Source organism: Engraulis encrasicolus, chromosome 21 (assembly GCF_034702125.1).
Source record: "Engraulis encrasicolus isolate BLACKSEA-1 chromosome 21, IST_EnEncr_1.0, whole genome shotgun sequence".
NCBI classification, from domain to species: Eukaryota; Metazoa; Chordata; class Actinopteri; order Clupeiformes; family Engraulidae; genus Engraulis; species Engraulis encrasicolus.
In genome coordinates, this window is record NC_085877.1 from 17,971,689 (window position 1) to 17,991,799 (window position 20,111).

General features: G+C 43.9%; 1 protein-coding gene, 2 non-coding genes and 1 pseudogene across 3 annotated transcripts in view; 2 read left to right on the forward strand and 2 right to left on the reverse strand.

The window, feature by feature from the left end:
* LOC134437589 (prosaposin-like) overlaps positions 1 to 20,111 on the reverse strand; it is a 108,219-nt gene that overhangs the window by 68,818 nt on the left and 19,290 nt on the right. The window lies entirely within an intron of this gene.
* trnal-uag (transfer RNA leucine (anticodon UAG)) lies at positions 9,205 to 9,286 on the forward strand. The gene has a single exon. It is a non-coding gene; the product is annotated as a tRNA-Leu (tRNA).
* trnal-aag (transfer RNA leucine (anticodon AAG)) lies at positions 9,599 to 9,680 on the forward strand. The gene has a single exon. It is a non-coding gene; the product is annotated as a tRNA-Leu (tRNA).
* Positions 13,425 to 15,853, reverse strand: LOC134438089 (AH receptor-interacting protein-like; annotated as a pseudogene).

The window sequence follows — 20,111 nt, forward strand, 5'->3', positions numbered from 1 at the left end:
TAGAGTTATTCAAACGAACCAGTACATGCTTATTTAAAGAATAAAATGCAAATCAGTAATGTGATCATTCAAAACCGTGTACTGTGTATCACTAAAGCAAAGATGTGGTGCAAGGAGTCACTCAGGGAGTTCAGGGCTGGCCACACCACCTCCTGTGGGTTTAAAAATCGACAGACAACAAACAACACAGTGAGAACAAAGCAGGACAGGTCACACCTCAAGCTGTCAGTTTAGAGATAGACAGTGTTACATTTTGTTATTCTGCCTTCACCTTGAAACTTTCTACGCTTTTGCCGAAAATCCTGTGTTCTTTCATGAATGAGAAGCTGAGAGTGTGACATCCATTTCTCACATCTAATAAGTGTATTTTCCAAATGATATATTTGAGTCTTGCAGTGAATAAAGCATGGGTGATCAGAACTGTACTATACTACCCTTCCCCAAAGCAGGTGCTAATACTCACACAATTTTCATATTTAATCAAAAGTCATTGTGTGTGTGCACTTGTCCTTGACTCTCAGTAGATCCCCCTCTCCTTATCTTCGGTTCTCATATCAGCCATCTGCAAAAAGCATAAACTCACATATACCCAGACACACATACGAAGATGCACAAAGAGACAAAGACCATATACAACACTTTCATATGTTAATAACACTGCCATATGTTGGTTATGCACACACACACGCACACAAACTCAGACACACACACACACACACACACACACACACACTTGCGGTCATCCTTCAAGTGTTCATGTGCCCCTGCTCCTGTGGCACAGCACCATGTGTGGCCTTAGAGACAATGTTCCTTCTAGATAATAAACAGGTGTTTTAAGTGACATTCATACACACTCACTCAGCCCGTCTCCATCCTACAGAGTCACCAGCTCGGCACCTAAAATATCAATTTATTCAGTTAGTGTGTGTTGTGCCCGATGTGTGTGCGCCTCCCCTTCAACCTGGACTCACTGTCCAAAAGGTCACCTGTCCCCATCCCCAATAGCTTGTGCTGGTTCCATCCTCGAACCTGTATTTTACATGAAAGGAAATCATAACAACATTCATTAGGCCACGAGCATGTGACACCTCTCCACAACAATAACAACGCCAAGGACGTAGCTCAACACCTACCTCAGCAGGGCACATCAGGTGAGAGGACGTAGGGGTGACATCAACAACATTCATGCCTGCCTACCAACAGATCATCATCATACAATATTCAAGATTAATACAGTTTAGCCAGCCAGTTTAGTAAGACTGACCAGGTCATGGTGGCCTCCTGGCATCTTTCTTCTGCGTTCTTAGGGCCCTCCGCCTTGACCCGGCCTGAAGAAGATTCAGTGTTTCATCTCCCCAAATGAAAAGACTCCCTCTCTTGCAGTCACATAATCTATGCTTACTTTCCTCAAAATAAAAAAACATTAAAATAAAGTGTTACCTCACATGATTTACACTCTACACATAATCAAACACATGAACTTCATACCCTGATTAAACAGCTAACACTAAAACACTAAAAATTAACATTATGATTTGTTTCAAACGAGCAAGGACATTGGCTTGATTGAAATAATGAATGGTTGATCTTTTAAGTTGTGAGATGAAGCCACAATTACTTGTCCTCACTCCGGTTTCTATGTGAAATCATCGGTATTACCGAGACACAGGTAGCACTGCAAATAGCAACTCCTTCCCACCCTCCACCTGTAGTTAAATGTGCAGTATGTATCTGTTATTTGTATAATCCCAAGACTGTGTTTCCTTTACCAAGAGGAAATGGTAACAGAATTTGAATTATCTTGTGAAGTTAGGTTGTTCCAAAATAAAAACCATTACCATTTGACAAGGCCAAGTCACATCTCCTACCGTAGGTCTACAAATGGACAGATAACCAACAACTCAGGGAGAACAGAGCTGGACAGGTGACACTCCAACCTGTAGGTTTAGAAAATGGACAGACAACAAACAACACAACAAACAACAGAGGAAGTGCAGTGCTGGTACAGATGCTAAAACACTGTTCGTACCAGAGCCCCGTCAGCCAGAACACTTTGCAAACATTATGCTTGCTGTCTTCTGTTACCGCCTCCTACGACGTGGACGTGGGGTTGGATTTTAGGAGGCACAATCTATTTACAACTATTTAGAAAAAATATATATGCAAAAAGAATATTTACAAAGAGTGCTTTTTGTGTCAGCACAGTCCTTACCCAAAACAGAGTGGCACTTAAGTCCTATTGTGGCAATCATTTGACCTTCTTTGCTGTTACCAGAATGGCAATGACCAAGTTAAAGTATATCACTAAATGCTGTGTGTTATGTCATAGTGGTGTGGTACTATGATAGTTAACTTTTCAATGACTATTACACCGTTCCACTGGTGGAATGGCGTGCATTATAGGGCTACAGCTAAGGGTTAACTCTGTATCTACCAGGAAACAAACCTTGCTGTTGAGATTCTTGATTGCTGCTTTGCAGGATTAGGCGTAGTGGCACATGGTTTAAAACTCCCTACAACAGAACAATGTGTTATTCACAGTAGTGTCATGATAAAAATGACAATAGGAAATACTGGTGTTTTCAACCACTATTCTGAGGAACACTAGTGTGCTGTGATATCATTATATGAAATTGTTCAACTTCACCTAACAGGTGAACAGGAACACTTGTGACTATGTGACAGATTGTTTTTCTATGTGTACAATGATTATTATGACCCATAAAGTGTAGCACAACAAACAAAACAGACATGCATGCCACATGTAAGCTTCAGGAGCATGCTCCTTTCCTACTCTTCATCATTTCTGAGCAATAGAGAACAATGGTGAAGATGTGTGTTCATGTACTTCTCATCAACAAATATTGAATATTGACACAAACAATATCACTGTAAACAAACCTGGTGCTGTGGTAGTGCTGTCGGTGGGGGTGGAGCTGGGGTAGTGACTTTGCCTGTTGCTGGGAGTAGACTGGGACAGTGTCTATGGCTTGAGCTGGAGCTGGTTTCCTACAAGTGCTGTTCTTCTTGGTCAAGTCAAGTGTACTTTATTGTCAAAAAACTATGCAACAGGGTTAGCAAAGTTTAAAAAATATATACAATTCTCTCTCTCTAACACACACACACACACACACACACACACACACACACACACACACACACACACACACACACACACACACACACACACACACACACAGATTTACATTTCTCTCTGACACATTCACTCATAACACACACATGTGAAGTTTTCAAAACACTAACATATTGATATAGTCGTACAACACACACACACACACACACACACTAGTAGTGAAGTCTGTTTGTTGTTTGAATGTATGACCACTCAAACATTCATACAACTAACCTTATAATATCTAACTTTTCCACAGTGTTGTTGATATCTGCAATTGTTGAACCCATTATTCACTGATTCTAGTTTATTAACGTTCGTGCATTTGTTTACCACTCCAAAACGTTACCTAAGGACACCGCGGTGAAGGGGAGGGGGATATTGAGCTCAGAAACTGGCTATGCCAAAAAGATACAACTTTGTACAGGGCCAAGCATGTCCATAATGTTTACGATATTGGCTGTTTGTTGGTTATTGTGGCCAAGTTATGATTAAAACCTTGTAACGTCACCGTAGGAATATGACCTAGCTATTGGGACAACTATGATCCACACAACAATAACAACAAACGATGCCCGTCCTATCGGCTACACTTAACTACTACTACTACTACTACATTATTAGGAGTAATATTTACAGCCAGGGACAGACAAAATAATGCTCACGTATACCAAAGCCACGGCTATTTTAAACGATCACAAACACAAAAACAAGGCATAAACACAGATCATAACAAAGTGCCACTATGACTTGAAAGCTAGCTTTAGCCTCTACTATACAGTCGTCTGCGATATAATTTGACACACAACACGTCGAGGAGACAGTGTTTGCATCTACCACACAGCTTTGTAAAATGATACCGTCATAACACACACATTTTAACATGTTGACGTCCATTATTTATGTTAAGGTGTGTGATCTCATGTCGACCTACGTCACTGCGCACTACGTGCCGTTCCCTATAAAATGTGTGAACGAAATAAACCCATTCTCTTTCCGGTTTCCAATAACTGATGTGAGCGTGTCATGTTTCATCCAGGAGCATTATATTTACAAAGTTTAAGTAAAGTGAAATGGCTGCGCCAACAGGTTATGGGCCCAGGCATCATGATGTAGGGAGTAGGTGGAGTAGATTATGCTTCAACGGAGATGAACGAAATTACGAACTTTGGGAGACCAAGTTTCTCGGTCACCTGCGTTTGCTTGGGCTAAAGGACACCATCTTGAACGAGCCCGCCTCGGACGACGAAGAAGACGAGGGCAACATCGAAGACGACATAAAGAAAAATGAAGAGGTATATGCAGAAATGATACAGTTCTTGGACGACAAAAGCCTCTCGCTTGTGATGAGAGATGCTACGGACAATGGAAGAAAGGCTCTGGCAATACTGAGAGACTACTACGCGGGTAAGGGCAAGCCAAGAGTGATTAGCCTGTACACCGAGCTAACGTCCCTGCAGAAAAGTGCAGATGAAAGTGTTACGGACTACATCATTAGGGCAGAAACGGCGATAACAGCACTTCGAAATGCCGAGGAAAGATTGAGTGACGGACTGTTGATTGCCATGATACTAAAAGGACTACCCGAGTCTTACAAGCCGTTTACGATCCACATTACACAAGGTGACGAACATGTGACTTTTGCTGACTTTAAAACCAAACTGAGAGCTTCGAAGACACAGAGAAGTATCGTGCAAGCTCGGATGACAACGTGATGAAGGCGAGTGCCGCAGCACGAGGGAGAGAGATCGCCAGAGGGGCCGACATTGTCTGCTACAACTGCGGGGTGAAGGGACACATGTCCAGAGCGTGTCCAAAAGACCCACAGGAGAAGCAATTGGTGCCGGCATTGCAGAAGTGCGTCGCATAAAGAATCGCAGTGCCGTCGCAGAAGAAAAGACGACGTGAAACAGGTGACTGACGAACGAAGTGAGGAGCACGCATACTTATTCCAAGCGAGCCACCGCCAGGCAGGCGGATTGAGACATGGAGGGCTGATGGTCGACACCGGAGCAACGTCGCACATTATCACAGACATCAGAAAGTTCAGAAAATTCGACCCCACATTCCAACCCGAGAAGCACTTCATTGAATTGGCGGACGGCACCAGAGCCAACGGCGTGGCACTGAAGAGGGGCGACGCGGAGGTGAGCCTGGTGAGTCGAGAGGGGGAAACGGTGAAAGCCACGCTTAGAGACGCTCTGTTCATCCCGACCTACCCCCAAGATATCTTCTCCGTGAAAGCGGCAACAGCCAACGGAGCTTCAATCAAGTTTCAGCAGGGTCATGATGAACTCGTTCATCAGAGTGGTACTGAGTTCGACATAGTTGAACACAACAGACTGTACTACTTGGACACTGTGAGCAATGAAGGTAATGATGGTGATTTTTGCAATGGTTGTTATGACATTCAGACTTGGCACGAAATTCTAGGCCACTGCAATTATGACGATGTTTCCAAGTTGCAAGATGTGGTAGAGGGAATGCAGATAAAGGGGAAATTTGATAAGTCCAAATTGAGCTGTGAAACCTGCACAAAGGGTAAATTTGTGCAAAGCAGGAACAGAGAACCTGATAGCCGTGCAAAAGCACCACTTGAGCTAATTCACACAGATTTAGCTGGTCCAGTTGACCCAGTAGCAAAGGATGGATTCAAATATGCTTTAGCTTTTACAGACGACTATTCTAGCACAGTGTTTGTGTATTTCCTGAAAGCTAAGAGTGACACCACAAAGGCCACAGAGCGGTTTCTTGCTGATATATCCCCATATGGGAGAGTGAAGTGCATTCGATCGGATAATGGCACCGAATACACAGGACAGGATTTTCAGTCTTTGCTGTCAAAAAATAGCATTAGACACGAAACCTCTGCACCGTACTCGCCACATCAAAATGGCACGGCAGAGAGGAATTGGCGTACACTTTTTGATATGGCGAGATGCATGTTGATTGAGAGCAACTTGCCCAAAGAGCTCTGGACATATGCCGTGATGACTGCTGCAGTAATACGCAACAGGTGCTTTAGCAACAGGACAAAACAAACCCCATATTACTTGCTTACAGGGAAGAAACCAAATTTATCTCGGATGAGACTATTTGGATCGGTGTGCTATGCATACAAACATGACAAGAAGAAATTAGACTCGAGATGTGAAAAGGGAGTGTTTGTAGGTTATGACAAGAATAGCCCCTCATATCTAGTCTACTATCCCAACACACGGAAAGTTTTCAAACATCGATTGGTGAAGTTCATTACAAAGAGTGGCATAGAGAAAGAAACCCAGATAGACACAGAGACGAATGATTTTACTCAGAGAAGATACGCGTCACCCAGGGCCAGTGCGGATGATGCGACTAGGCAGGAGGCAGAGAGTTCAGAAGATTCCCAGGGAACTTCTGATAGTGTAAATACTCCTGAAGAGATCCAAATAGAAGAGGCTGAGACACGTTACCCTAGGAGAGATAGGAGAGCACCACAGTATCTCTCAGAGTACGTCACGGATACTCAGTCAAATGATCAGGTGTCAATCAGTGTTGATTTTTGTTACAGGATGTGTGATGTGCCACAAACATTCAAGGAGGCTATGAGTTCACCAAAGGCTGAGGTTTGGGCTAAAGCCATGCAGGAGGAAATTGAGTCATTAAAGGAAAATGATACATTCACCCTGACCACCCTACCAGAGGGTAAACATGAAGTGGGGGGCAGATGGGTTTATGCCATTAAGTCTAATGCAGATCAGTCAGAAACCTATAAGGCCAGGTATGTAGCCAAGGGTTACAATCAGGTGATGGGTATAGACTACAAGGAAACATTTTCTCCTACCGCCAACTTACCGTCAGTTAGGATCCTGATGCAAATGGCCGCACAATATGATCTTGAATTGCATCAGATGGATGTCAAGACCGCATACCTGCATGCGCCTATAGATTGTGACGTGTACATGGAACAACCAGAGGGATTTGAAGTGAAATCTGACACAAGTGAAAAATTGGTCTGTAAACTTAACAAGTCACTATATGGTTTGAAACAATCCGGTAGGAACTGGAACAAAATGCTTAGTGATTACTTGACTAAAAATGAATTTGTGCAAAATCCTGCCGACCACTGTGTGTATACCAAACAAGCTGGAAAAGAGAGAGCAATACTGGTCATTTGGGTAGATGATTTACTTATTGCCGCCAGTAATGATGAATTACTGAATGATGTGAAGAAAACACTTGCTATGAAGTTTAACATGAAGGATCTAGGAAAATTGAGACATTTCTTAGGAATTGATTTCAAACAGAAAGATGGAATGGTGAAAATGAATCAGACAAGGTACATATCAAAGGTACTCGAGCGATTTGGGATGTCACAGTGTAAACCAAGGTCAACCCCCTGTGAACAGAAAATTGAACATGACAGTGATGCTGATCCTGTTGATGCCAAAACATACCGTGAAGTTGTAGGCAGTCTGATTTACATAATGACATGTACAAGACCTGATTTAAGCTGGGTTGTGAGTAAGCTGTCACAACATTTGTCTGAACCAAATGAACAACATTGGTTGACCGCAAAACATGTGATGAGGTACCTGAAAGGTACACTGGATCGTGAATTATGTTACAAGAAAAGTGAGACAAGCCTGAAACTTGTAGCATATAGTGATTCTGATTGGGCTGCAGATTTGAATGATAGGAGAAGCACAACAGGCTATTGCTTTAGCCTAACTGATGAAGGTCCACTGATTTCATGGAAATCTAAAAAGCAGGCTACAGTTGCTTTGTCTACTTGCGAAGCAGAATACATGGCGTTGGCTGCGACCACGCAAGAGAGTTTGTATCTTATACAATTAATGAATGGAATTGAGAAAGATTGTCAATATGCACCAGTGAAAATATTTGAGGATAATCAGGGGACAATCGCCTTGTCAAAGGACCCGGTTTGTCGCCAAAGATGTAAACATATTGACATCCGGTACCATTTTGTCCGTGAAGCTGTCAATGATGGAAAAATTGTGATTGAATACTGTCCCACTGTGAGTATGGTGGCAGACGCCATGACTAAGCCAATGACACCGTTCAAAATGAAAACATTTGTGAAATTTATGTTTGGTGGCTGAAGGTATGAATTTCATTCATAAGGAAAAGGAATAGGCCAATAATATGTTTGTATATTAGTTTTTTGTTTACTGATTTATTTTGGCTATTTTCTGCTATTTTTTGTTGCTGTTTTATATTTTATGTTTTTTTTTTTTAATTCATTAGGCCTATCTGAAAGGGCTTGAGATCAAGTGGGGGGTGTTAAGGTGTGTGATCTCATGTCGACCTACGTCACTGCGCACTACGTGCCGTTCCCTATAAAATGTGTGAACGAAATAAACCCATTCTCTTTCCGGTTTCCAATAACTGATGTGAGCGTGTCATGTTTCATCCAGGAGCATTATATTTACAAAGTTTAAGTAAAGTGAAATGGCTGCGCCAACAATTTACCTCTATTGAATCAGATGACATTGAATGATGACGAATGGCGCTAGTAGCAGTGCAGCCTGGCGACCGGTTAACTACGGCGTTTCTCAACTAATCCTTTGGCATATAAAGATGTATAACAGACATACAACGTGTGTAACATTCGTATGAAATACATCCTGTTATGACAATACCGTGTAACAACTTTTCGCGGTCTCTGTTCCTAGCGGTCTGCCCTCACTGTTTCGCTGGCTCTCAAGTTTGCCTCTCTCGCTAGCAACTCTGACTTACTTTATTCTGATTGGCTGACCAGACTAGTCTACCATTAAATGCGCCAAAGTATCCCCCAGTGGCCAGAGGGTGCGATGCATCCGTAGTGTAAGAACTACCGTTGAAAATGAATGGGAAAAGTTAAGAGAGTTAAACGCCAGGTGATAACCGCTGCTCTGCCCAGACTCGCATTCCGGAGGACTCTGTGCACACGTAGATGCACTTGGAAAGATTTGCCACTAGGGGTTTTTGCTGGAAGACTCCATCACCACCTTAGCCCGTGGACACGTAGCGAAAGCCTGCGATCTAAAACAGCACAATTGCGAAGTGTCCTTTTTACCCTCGGTCATGGTGGTAGCGTGGCCGAGCGGTCTAAGGCGCTGGATTTAGGCTCCAGTCTCTTCGGGGGCGTGGGTTCGAATCCCACCGCTGCCAATGAAAACGGTTCTTTACCCCACAGCTTTCTGCCTGTCAAAATGTGTTGCCAAATGTAGCGGCAATTGCTGCAAAAGTCCCCTTGGCTTCCGCCATGTGTTGGTGGTATAGCAGCCTTCCAAGCGGTTGACCCGGGTTCGATTCCCGGCCAACGCAGGCCTCTTGTGGTCCTAAAGCCTTCTCCCACCCTTCCTGCTCGTGAGACCACTCGTGACCCGCATCCTTGTGATTGCCAATGTGAGTCGCAAGTCACGTGTCGGGTCCTTAGCTGGTTGGAGAAATGGCTGGATTGCTGTTTCATGCACCACGCAAGGTAGCGTGGCCGAGAGGTCTAAGGCGCTGGATTAAGGCTCCAGTCTCTTCGGGGGCGTGGGTTCGAATCCCACCGCTGCCAGTGGAAGTGCTGCTTTAGCCTCAGGCTTTCCTCCCTGTCAAATATGTGACTGACCGTGGAAAAACCACTCTCAACTAGGCCCTGGAGTACATTCCGTTAGTTATATATTCCGAAAGTAGAGATTCTAAGCTTTACAATGATACCTCACACACGGGAATCTGTTAATATTTGAATAAGCTGTGGCCATTTTAATATGCTCACTTGTAAAAGTAAAAAACAGAGAACTCAGCCCTGAAAGTTTCTGTCCAACCTACACCTGCATACTATATAGCCCTCCCCCTGCTAAGTCCTCCCCTACATGACCTAGTCCTCCCCTCTTAAGTCCTCCCTCCAGAGCCATACAGAAGGGAGAGTTACGCGATTGGAGGACCAGGAATTAAATGGCAGCCCCGCCTTTCAGCGAGATTAGGTTGTTCCTAAAGCGGCTGTCTTTCCATAGACTCAACATAGAACCACCACATTAACAGCCAAAAATAAGGACTAACGAACTATACTGCGGGGTAATCACCACAAATATGTAAACCATCAACTGTCTCGGTGGTGATAATCACAACAGTTTTACCATCTGTGATGTTTATCTGAAGTTATTACTACGAACAGCAAGTCTTGTCACATTCCCTGCATTGCATCGCATTGCATTTGCTGTGTGCTACGCCCACTACTAGGAACTAACATTCGCAACGCTGAGCAGTACTGAGAAGCTAAAACAGCTAATTTTGCTAATGAGGAAGTCGGCCTTAGCACACAGCGGAGATTGCCCGACTCTCCCCCCTGTATGGCTCTGCCTCCCTCTACATGAAATCATGCTAAACCCTCCCACCTACCATTCAAGCTGTCACAGGCTGTCAGACTGATAGCCATTCACAGGCCAGAATTGAGGGATAAGTGTCTTCTGTTAGAATTAAGTTTTTTGTTTTAATCAAAAATAGCTTTTACAGAATGAGATGGCAATCAGAAACCATTGTAATACTGTATTGTTTTTCAAAATATATATCATTTTAATTGTTAAAGCATTATTAATGGAATGACAAACATGATTGAAATTTGCTGTGTTTATGAAAATATTCGGACAGTATGGCACAGCAAAGAACGACAGTAAGGCATACAATTAGTACATTCAACTATCTTAAGAACCCCATTTAGCTTCTCATCCATGCACACATCTGTATACACAGCTATTCTAAACCCAGTAATCCCCCATGAAAATGTGCATTACATTAAGGAGACACTTCATTCAAAGTGAATTACAAACAAGGACATCGTCAATAGCCTAAAATGCGCTCAGGGAGTTAGTGCATTTTTTTAGATGCGTCTCACAGTCACACATCTCTAGCCTATAAAAGCCTTTGTCCGTCCATTGGTCCATGACGCGTTTCTTAATTGTAATTCCCTCCCGCGTCCACAAGGTGGCAGAGTTGGGCAAAAAAGGCTGAGAACCACTGGCATAGACGGACACATCTGTTGTCTGCCTGTTTGACTTGTTTCTCCCCAAATTCATAGTGCAACAATTATAACATGCAGCATAAAATTATAACAAAGTACATTACATTACATTAGGGCAGGGGTGTCAAACTCAAATTCACAGTAGGGCCAAAATCTAAATCTGGAACGAAGTTGTGGGCCGAACTCAATAATAGCCTACTGTATGAAGTAGTGTTTGGAAGTTGGACCATCACACCTTGCCGGCTGCATCTACAGCACCTGCAAACAGTGGTGTAGTCTACTTTTTTATGGTGGGTATACTGTATATTTGAGCATTTTTTGAAGTGGGTATACTGTATATACTATTGTGCCACTCTAAATAATGAATCAATCAATATGAAGTGGGTATACTGAAATCCCTGCGTATACCTGCGTTCTACATAGACTACACCACTGCCTGCAAAGTGAATTCTTTTGCTACCAACTGCAACTCTCACAGTATCTTCACTTGGTTTACTGCCATTAGGGACATTGACGTTAGACAGGTAGTATTTTTATTAGATTTATTTCAAATGAAATGTATATGTGTGCTGTACGTCAAAAGTACCCAGCCTTTTTGTATGAAATTTCTTTATTAGCCCATAGTTACAAATGATAAGAGACCACTTGACTGCCTCTCTGGAAACATTTCAATATCTTAAGCGCATAGCTTGGAGGGAATATGACACAGAATTATTTATCTACACAGCTATGTTTTTTTAAAACACTTGAACATCGCTGAAGCATTTGTTGAAGGTCCAGGATTTATCTTGCGTCAATGAATGGCCTGTTGCTAAAACTGAGGCTGCAACTAAGTTGCCCCTGCCATTCAATTCAGCAACATTCAAAAGTTAACACTTAAAACATATCAGACATATACATAAATATTACAGTGAATACAGAGAATAACATAATCTCTTTTCAATTCATTGTAGATAAAAAACAATAAATGTGAAAAGTAATGAGCATAAAGGAATAGTATGAAACGCATGTGAGGTTAAATATTGGCAGAGGGGTGAGGATGTGCAGGATCCATCTTTGTCTTACCTCCATCTTTGTCTTACCTCCCGTCCTCGCATACTTGTATTCGTCAAGCACTTGCCGATACCAGGGACCGATACTGTAACAACAGTAACATGGGCAACATGGGAAAAACACTGCCTCAAACATTTACTAATATTTAAATCTACATGGAAATGGACAGTGGAACAACTATCACATGTGAGAAAAAAGGCTGTTCATTGATTTTCATATGTGTTGTGGGTACAAGCATCGGTCTCGGTACTCAGTATCAGCAAGTACAGATATTAATGTACTCGTACTTGTATCGATTTTCAAAAAAAAGTGGTATTGTGCATCCCTATAAAAGTTTCATTCAATATATCTCACAAAGGCACATTACAAATGTAATTTTCTCATTTGCAATCAAGATGTTAAATGGGGAAAAGTACCCCAGAAGTTGTTGTGATTAAACTTACAGTGGGGAGACTTTATTGATTTCTCCACGGAGGCACCAGTGAAGCAGGAGGCCACAAACACAGGGAGAGGTTAGATAATGAGATGGACCCCAGGCCAGAAGAATAGGGTGCATTCCAATATGCAGACTCCCGTCCCAGACCTGTGCTTGTGTCCTTGCATTCCGCTCTGTGGAGAAAACAATACTGTTTCCCCGCTGTCAGCCTAGCCACAACAACTTTTGGGGGAATATTCTACATTCACTATACTGATTACAAATGAGAAAATGACATTAGAATTGCGATTTTGTGAGATATTGAAATACACTTCTGTCATCAGTGACGTCACCGCGAGGCCACAAGCATGCAAGGGAGAAAGGGAGGACGGGAGTCCGCATATTAGAATGCAACCATAGTATTCCAACTTGCACTGATTGTCACCGCTAGGCCACCCGGACCATGTGCTGCATGGCATGGCCGCCACTAGGCATAAGCAGAATAAGCAGAGCGCTTAGGTCATCAACCACTTTGCCCCCAAAATTTAGGCCTCCTACATTTAGATTGACTAAAAAACATATCATTATTATTATTCAATTATGAGGGGTGCCTCCTGACTTGATATGCTTAGGGCCTCCAAAACCTTAGCAGTGACCCTGCTGCCTGGCAACTGCTGTCCAGTAATTCCAGCATGAGAGAGGCAAAGGTTCTAGCTCTACATGGAGTTCCACAAGCTCCACATTGCGCAAGAGGAAACTATTCACCTGCAAAGAGTCAAGGTTCTAGCAGTGCAATAATTGGACCAAAATAAAGTGTCGGGGTGGTTTGTGGCCTATTTTTCTGGACAGGAGCGAATGTAGTGTTTTGATAGGACATCCAGCATAGGACAGTCCAGACATAGTCCAGAGGTGGCTGTAGTGGCACTGGCACCAAACAGGTTATTGTATAGGCCCTTTTCTTCTTTCTGCTTGTTGCGGATGCGGTCCTTCATCGCCCTGAACTCACGGACCACAGACTGTCCCAGGCTCGGCTCCAGCTCCACCACCTTGGCGAAGTCAGCTCGCGCCTCCATCTCGTTCCACAGCGCTGCGTGCACTTTGCCGCGCTTGAAATAGGCCTTGTCGTCGTATTTGGAGAGGATGGATGAGCAGTGCTCCAACACCTCGTAATACTGCCCCTGCATGAGCTTGCACTGGCAATAGTTCAGCAGCAACGGTGCAATCTTGGTGTCCAGCCTAATCCAAGACTCATCCCCTGGCCTCTCTTTCATTTGCAAGTTTTTCAGGTGTAACAGAGGCTAACTAGCAGAGTTGGCGTGGAACGTTGGTAAAAACCTCCCTCCGATAGCCTCATACAGTTTCTTGCCGTTGGGCCGAGAGACTAGTGTCTTGGCCCAGCGGTATCGTACTGTGTCTCCCATTGCCGAACCGTTGTAGTTGACGAGGTCGCACGTTCGATCCCCGAGGGGGGTGAACAGGTGCAAGATGACCTCCGTCACACAGGCAAGCGATGGCATTGTAGTAATTTTCAGCAGCTCCCACCAAGTCACCTTGTTGGAAAAGCGAGTTGCCCTGTTCATGGATCTGTGGCACAGCGCCAGCTTCTCTCTGTCCGTCATGGCCCAGGTGTCCAGCTGGAAGGAGCCTGGGGTCAAGATCTGTACGGGCTCCAGGGTGAAGACCAGAGGCTGGGGGTTGGCCTGCAACTGGTCTAAATCGTGATGGCCTGTGTGGTGGTGAGAGTGTATCTGGGCCAGTGATGCGCGGGCTGACCCGAAAGCAGCGGGCGCTTGCAGTTAACTGCGGTCGACCGCAGGCACGGGTTATGAAATATTATTTTTAATGAAATTCGGGTCGGGTGCGGTCGGTCAGGACCTTTGAAATGATGCCGAATTTTAAAGTAGGCTATAGGCTAGCCAATAGGCTATAGTTTAGCCTACTTTAGCAGACAGGGACATTTTTTGCGAAATAGATCAAAGTTTATATGGCTGAATAACTACGATGGTGCCACCCACGCGCTCTGCAGGAGACGAGGCTCCTGCGTCGGCCGAATATCTTCTGCGTGCAACTGGTGCAGCAGGTGCAACCATTGAGTGCATTTTGAAGAACACAGTGGGTGCTCTCTAAACAGTGCAGTGATGGATATAGCCTACATATTTTCTTATACTATTGTAATGGTTTCGCACTCATGTGTTGCTTACAGAGTTTGTTTTCATTTCCTGTGTCGTACCATGACTACGAGGCAATCCACTTGACGGCTGGCTCCGTCTCCTCACCAACCTACAGATAAATTTTCTCCATGTATCCAAACGACGATGTTACCGAAATAAACAGGTGACAGTCGGCAGTCGTCATTGCATGGCCTCGTTCAAAAATCCAACATGTCCTGTTGAAATGCACAGCTGTCTTGTTCATGACGCAAATTCCTTTTTTAAGACCTTTATTGACGTGATTGTGCTTTGCCAATGACGCTAGGGTGTTCATAAAGACGCACGGCTACTATTTTCAAAGGCGGGTCGGGAAGCGGGCCGGGTCAATATTTTTCATGAATAATTCTTGCGGGCAGGGCAAGCGGGCGGACTAGGGAAAAAAGCGGTCGGGTGTGTCTTGTTTTTTCGTCGACCCGCGCATCACTGATCTGGGCGATGCCACAGCAGTGCCTCTGACCCTCCAGAGGGTCTTTGCCATCCCTGATGTTCCTTAGGGACTAGACCAGAGGGTACAGCGACGTGTGTTTCACATCACAGGTGAATTCTGCGATCTCACCCTCCCTCATAGTGGTGACTATACGCTCCCAAACGGGTAACTTGAATTTCTTCCCCATGATACGCTCCATGGGGTTGTTCTGGCATTCTGCCGTACGGGAATCATCCAGCACGGTGCCATCGCAGAGGCTGGTGCGATAGTGAAATTTCACCTTAGTTCCATCGATAAATGAAGACAATTCCCCTCTGCCTGGGCTGATAACTTTCTTCTGTATTCCGTCCGCGCTGAGCTCAACAGCGATCTCGTTGCTTTTAAACACAAGATGTGTTTTTAACCAAAACATTTGCTTGACCAGCGAATGCGTGGACCATAGATGTGTATAGAAGACATCACATTTTCAGGCAGATAAAAGAGTGAACATTTAGAAAACTCGGCGGTCTTACCTCAGATTACATTTGGTGTAACGTGGATTCTGTTGACAGTTGGCTGTGGCAATATGGCCGACCTGTGCGGACGCGGTGGAATACACTGTGACGTATCTATCTTCTATACACATCTATGGCGTGTGTAGCAACCCAATGTAAGTAAGATGTGAGTCGCGCTGTGTCGCCTGACTGTCCCTTCAATAATATGATTGTAGCCTACTGTAACAACTCGGCCTCGGCCCCGCCACAAATATCCACCACACCACCACGGGTCCTAGTAAACTCGAGACTTTAATGCCTTCCGAAACGGGCTATTCCAGTGTCTGTGACATTGCATCTATTTTAGGCTATAGTCTTGTGCAAAACTTTTTATTTAACATTGCGAATGTGCAGGATGATTTGCTTAGACACGCACGTGCTTCAGAGCAGCTAGAACTGTGCACGGTGACTGCTGCAGTTTTCAGCTCAGTCCTCCTGGATAATAAAAACAAAAGAATGCCGACGAGAAAGTAACGCCGTTATCTTTTGATGGATTCCCGGTGAGGTGCCCGGTTGAGACAGTTTAATTTTCACACCCAAATCAATTCAGTTATAATTTCATTTTTTTTTATAATTATTTTGATTTTATTGGTCACGGGCCTATTCTTTTGATTGGGAGATCAAGGAACTCTCTGGTGTCGCCGAAACGGCGATGTGTGTGGGCTCTTTACACGTGTATTTACGACAGTTTAACCTCAGCTACTTGATTTCGGTCCGATTTGAGTCTGACTGAAGATGGAAGGGACATAGGCCTAGGTGCCGTGCGTAAAGAGCCCACAGCAGCACATCGCCGTTTCGGCGACACCAGAGAGTTCCTTGATCTCCCAAATCGAAAGAATAGGCCCGGTGACCAATAACATCAAAATAATATCACAATAGGCCTAAATAAAATGAAATTATAACTGGTGACCAATAACATCAAAATAATAAAACAATAAATAAAATGAAATTATAACTTAAAACCGAATTGATTTGGGTGTGAAAATTAAACTGTCTCGACCGGGCACCCAAAGGGAATCCATCAGAAGATAACGGCGTGACTTTCTCGTCGGCATTATTTTGTTTTTATTATCCAGGAGGACTGAGCTTGCACAGTTCTAGCTGCTCGTGTGTCTAAGCAAATCATCCTGCCCATTCGCAATGTTAAATAAAAAGTTTTGCACAAGACTATAGCCTAAAATTTACCCAGTCTAAATGTAGCTAGCACTCGGGAAGTTTCTGAGTTTTACTCCTTACATTAGTGAAACATAACATCAGGATATCCTACCAGTTAAAATAATATCTGGGCATAGCCTTCTCTCTGAGTTAGAAAACAGCAGCTATGCCGCATAGGCTATTGTGTAGTTATTATTTGGTGGTGCAAAAACAACATGCGAAACCATGCCGCGTATTGTGCCATTGTTGGTGATGCCGAAACAACAAAGCCAGATTAGTGACTAGAGCCCGCCTAGTACATTTAGACATAGCCTACTCATTTGATTGTGCCACGTAGCCTACATTTAAAAGTGCCAGTGCATAATTAAACTGGGCGCTGAATATAAATATTGGAGTCATTCTCCCTCCGTGTCTATAGGCTACAGTCAGAGGCGCGCGCGCACGCTCTTACTTCTGTATATGAAAATATCCTAAAACGGTCACAACATCAGAGGACCTTCGTGGTGGAGGATACTTGCGGCGGGGGCCGAGACCGAGCTGTTACGGGACACTCTATTGAAGGGACAGACCAAGCTCGATACTTTACCCGGTCTAAATGTAGCACTCGAAAAGTTATGCCGCATATTATTAAGTTATATTAAGTTATGCCGCAGATTATTTGGTGATGCCAACAACACGCGAAACTAGGCACATTGGAGACTACAGCCTATAATTAAGACATAGCCTATTCATTTGATTGTGCTACGTAAACGTATAAGTGTCTGTAGGCTACAGAATCAAACGGGACGCTGAAATATTGGAGCCAGTAACTTCGTGTCCGGTGGATATTGAGCAGACGTGTGCGCGCGCACAACTAATTTCTCTCACATCTCTTTGCTCATCAAGCCTCCGATCTCCTAAAAGACACGGGCACTCAGGATAACTGTGAGCTGTTTAAATAATGTGATGCACGTTCTTCATGACATGGCATGGTTTGGCCACCCTAAATTCAACATGACTGCGTGCATTCGCACATGTCGTTTAAACATCAATGATGGAATTGTCACTCTTAATGTGCAAGTATTAGATATGAACAAAATATCCTGAAAACGGTCACAACACCAGAGGACCCGTGGTGGTGTGGTGGGTATTTGCGGGGGGGGCCGAGGCCGAGTTGTTACGGCAGGCTACAATCATATTATAGAAGGGATAGTCAGGCGACACAGCGCGACTCACATCGGGCAGCTGTGGTACCGCAAAGCATTCCTGATGGTGGAAATGAATGCAAATGCATGGAAATACTCGGGCGGATATCCGGGCACTCACATCCGGCGGGACTCACTAGTTCGACGCCCTTTCGGTACTTACCGCTTACGTCATACGACCCTAAACCTAACCCTAACCCTAACCTTAACCCTAAACCTAACCCTAAACCTAACCCTAACCTTAACCCTAACCCTAACCTTAACCCTAAACCTAACCCTAACCTTAAATCGCTTGTTTGAAATGTTTCATTACCATGTGAAATCACGAGAGGGCGTCAAACTAGTGAATCTCCACATCCGGCAGCCTACTTACATTGGGTTGCTACATGGACCGTCAAGTCGCAGAAAGCTGCTAAGGAAGTGACAATTCTGCGTCATCATTCCGCGTCAACAGGAAGAAGACAGCAGCCACCGAGTAGCTATTTACCTACAGATTGGGGTATGTCTTTAATTATTTGACACACAAATTCTCAATGAAAACACTATTGGTGAATAAAAACAGCTACCAGCTATTAAACTGTTGGCAGAAACTATACGCTACAGCGTACACTATGTTATGATCCTGACATTTTCGCTTCCCAGTCATTTGGCTAGCTAGCAACATGTTAGGCTATTATGCTTCTGCTGAGCAAATGACATTAAAGTGGCTGTATTCATAACGTCGTGACATCTTAATTTTCATGTTTGCAACATGAATAAAACACCGATTGACAAGACTAATATATGGGCGAATAGGCTATTTACTGTTACTAAGTGTCAGCCAATACACGGTCACTGTGTGATACACTTGAACAAAGATGCCTTGCCCTTAGACATTTTTGTATGGGGATTGAAATATGCGTAGATCTATATACAATTACGGTAATTGATGAATAGCTTTGCCTTCCCCTATGTTGTTATGGCTTTTGCTGTTCCTTTCTCTGGTCCACTTTGTCAGGCAGACTGTGTGAGCTGAGACTATGTCCTCATGCGGTTTATAAGTATTATTGACATATAAATTGTAAATGTAAGTGGATGGTCAAATGTCGTTTTTATTGTAGGCCTAGCAGATGTCAGGGTCGTGCATCCACAGCTGATGCTATTGTTATATGTTTATTATGTTTTTACTGTATTATCTTGGAAGTATATTCATTGTGAGTACATTTACCCATCACTCAACTTGATTCAAGTTATACTTTAACATGACAACCATTTCATAGAGGGCTTAAGCTTATACGTCTTGAAAATGAATTGGATCAGACATTTCTTGCCTCGGTTGTAAAGAAGGCCCATTTTAAATAGCTTCTACTACCACACTTTTTAAGACATGGGCATTAGCTGGTTGTACCACCTGACGTCTGATACTAAGAAAACGTCATTGACCTAACTATAACTAAAAATGTCCTGTCCTCTCTCTGGCCCTCTCTTGTCAGGCTGCGTGTCAGCTGAGGCCAGGTAATGTCGTCTCCAGGTTATGGGCATTAGTTGGTTGTCCCACAGCCGGTTTACATAACCCTCTCTGGTTGTACCACCTGAAGTCTGCTACTAAATCTTGAGTTTAGAGTAGAGTAGAGTAGAGTAGAGTAACTTTATTGATCCCCAGGGGGAAATTCAGGACAATATAACGATGTCCTCTCCTCTCTCTGGACCTCTCTTGTCAGGTAGGTTGTGTGTCAGCTGAGGCCAGGCCATGTCGTCTCCAGGTGGGCAGGGTGGAGGAGCGTTGTCCACCCGAGGTGGGGCAGGAGCTCGCAGGATGAAGTGGGCCCTGGAGCTCAGTCTCGGCAACACGCGGTAAACCCACTGTCACCCGCATGATGTCAAATAGTGATTGAGTGGGGATGTGCATGTGTATGTGTATTCAATGCACTCGCTATGCCTTAAGCCAATTTTTTTGCATGTTCTATGCATTATGTTTAACTAGTGCAGAGCCCGTTGGGCCTATTTGCCCGTGTTGTGTTTTGTAATTTAG